This window comes from Gavialis gangeticus, unplaced genomic scaffold (genome assembly GCF_001723915.1).
Source record: "Gavialis gangeticus isolate Ggan-Ray unplaced genomic scaffold, GavGan_comp1, whole genome shotgun sequence".
Classification (NCBI taxonomy): domain Eukaryota; kingdom Metazoa; phylum Chordata; order Crocodylia; family Gavialidae; genus Gavialis; species Gavialis gangeticus.
The window spans coordinates 49785694-49788407 of record NW_017729027.1 but is presented as its reverse complement, the minus strand read 5'-3'; positions in this window follow the sequence as shown (position 1 = coordinate 49788407).

The window sequence follows — 2714 nt, the reverse complement described above, 5'->3', positions numbered from 1 at the left end:
GGATAGTCAAAACCGTGGTTGACAAAACTGTGGTTGGTGAGGGAAACCTGTAATAAACTCTCACCCCAGAGTGATGTGGTAGTAACCTCTCTCCTGTAGATCGGCATTAATAGATTTTGGGACTAATTAAGTAATTATTATGAAGTGGGATGATATAGTGACAGAAGTTATAGCTTAGAAATGCTCTCTATCAGGAGACTGAAGGAGTTGGGAACTGGGAGTCCTTCCAAGGGAGCATATAGTCAGAGGCCCCATCTACCTGTGCAGGTAAAGGCACGGTTGGATCTAATGCATGGTCCACACAATCATGTCTTCTGCCATGCCACACATGCATGGCAGGAGACATGATTGAGGGATCACACATTAGATAAATTGTGCCATATTGCTGGTGTAGGAGGAGCCTGATCCTGCACTTCCCCTGCACTAGCAAGAAGCAGGCTCCCACAGCTGGGAACCCCTTTTCTGTGGAGGCTCCCAGCCATGGGGGCTACCTGCAACCCAGACCAATTGTCCTCACAACTGACAGGGCTCTCAGCCACATGTAAAGCCAGAACCAAGATTCCCATGGGGGCCGGGGGTTCTCATAATCTCCAGCCTTGTGGATCATGGCAGTCATAATCCCCAAGACTTGGAGGTTTCATGTTGGGCACAATGCACCCCTGTAGCTGGGGGGCCTGTCAGCTGACAGGCCCCCCAGCCACAGGGCAGACCCTGCTACACGTGCAAATTAAAGCTCAATAGCAATCAGCCATAAAATTAATACACATTTTCAAGGTCTAACTTTATGGCTGGTTGGAGCTTTTTATTATGTGATAGCTACCTCGTACATGTAGCTGGTCTTAAGGTAACTGTGTAACTAACCAGTTAATTGCACAATACTTGTAACATGTAGAGGGGCCAGAGAGTGATTAAAGGCCTGAAGGGGTTCACCCACTGTGCTGCACAACAGAACTTGTTAGTTCTTCTCATTTTGTATATGCTTGTATATATCAAACCTAATGATCGCTATCAGGGATCCTAGTTTTCCCCGATAAAAAATTGCAGATTTCCTGATAAAACCCCACAAATTCATGATTAAAATAAAAGCTACCTGCATAGCCCCCCAGGCCTGCTGGTGCCCCTCACTCCCTCAACCACAGCCCCCTGGCTATGGTGCCCCTCACTCCTCCCCACAACACCTCAGCCTGGCTCCTGCCCCTTGCTCTTCCCCACAACTACCCCAGCCCTTCTGGTGCCTCTCTCCCCCCAACCCACAGCTCCTGCTCCCCCAGGCCTGCTGGAGGGGACTCCCAGCTGCCAGGGCTACAGGGCCAAAGACCAAATCCACAGCCCCTTGCCCCTGTCAAGAGGTGGTGGCTGCTGCAAAGAAGTGGAGCCTGTGTCCCCCCTGCCGCATTGCTCCCTGCTGTGGGACGCACTCCCATGCCTTAGCACGGTGTTGCCTGCCTGTGCGGCTGCAGTGAACACAACAGCATGAAGTTGCACACAGACAAGCAGCATGGAGTTTGTGGTACCAGACAGCTTCTTGCACAGCTCCGCTGTCCCTTGCAGCACCAGTCGCACACACTGGGTTTCATAGGCTACCCCAGGGGAGGGCAGGAGCCCGCACCTGAAGTGGGAAGTGCACAGCCCCCCCACCACACACAAATCTGGAGGGGTGCACATTCCCTCTCCCCCCCCGGGAGTGCGTGCAGCGGTGGGTAGCCAGACCTATCCCCCCACACCTCCTGTATGAGCTTCCTGTGGCCCCATCCTGCTCCCTGCCAGGGCCCTGTAACCTTGCATTGCAGCCCTAGGACCCAAGCCCCAGGCACTGCCCAGCTGGGCAGCAGTTCCAGCTCCAGCCGCACTCAACTCCCTCCCTATGGGGGCCTCAATCCCCCCGACAATTTACCTGTGAAAGCTGCTCTCCAGGTTCCCTGGCAGCCACGTACATATATGTGCACATGGCACCCCGCCTGACCACACTCCCCACAGCCACCTGCAGGCTGGAACTCAGCCAGCCTGCAAAGGTCTCATCACAAAACTACAAAATCCATGGGTTTTCTCCAGTAAAAAAAAGAAATCCACATTTGCCTCCGGTAAAAGATAGAATCTGTGGTTTCCTCTGTTTTTCTGTGGGAAGCAGAAAACCCAGATCCCTGATCACTACATTTTCCCTCAAATCCAAATTCTGGGTGGCTATTGTGTCATTCTAGCCCTTCAGGTTTCTGAGATGACTCCAAAAACAAAAGGCTACTACTAGCTACTAAACCTTCCATTCTCCCATTCTTGTAAATTAAAAATTAAATCTCCCTTATACATTAACGTATATGCCTTCAAAGTTTCTAGTTTTAAATACCACAAGCATCAAAAGTGTTTTACACTTTTGCCACTATTTCTTTTGAATGCAATTTAAAAAGACAACAAAAATAAGGGTAAGAGAGTTTTACATTTGTAAAGTACAAAATAAACTTTGCATAGAGACAGTGTATCCACAGGCTGCACAGGCACTCACAACAGTCATGCACAAAGATTTGCAATTCATACCACACATGGACAGGGGACCTTGCAGACATATTGAAAGAAACCCTCAGTTGACTGACATGCATCATTCTATTTTTAAATGTATAGGCATGCAGAACACACAAAATTAAAAACAACTCATAGCCAAAAAATATCTTAATAACATATAAAATCATTGTGCCATTACTATAAAGCTGGTGTCTAAGTAT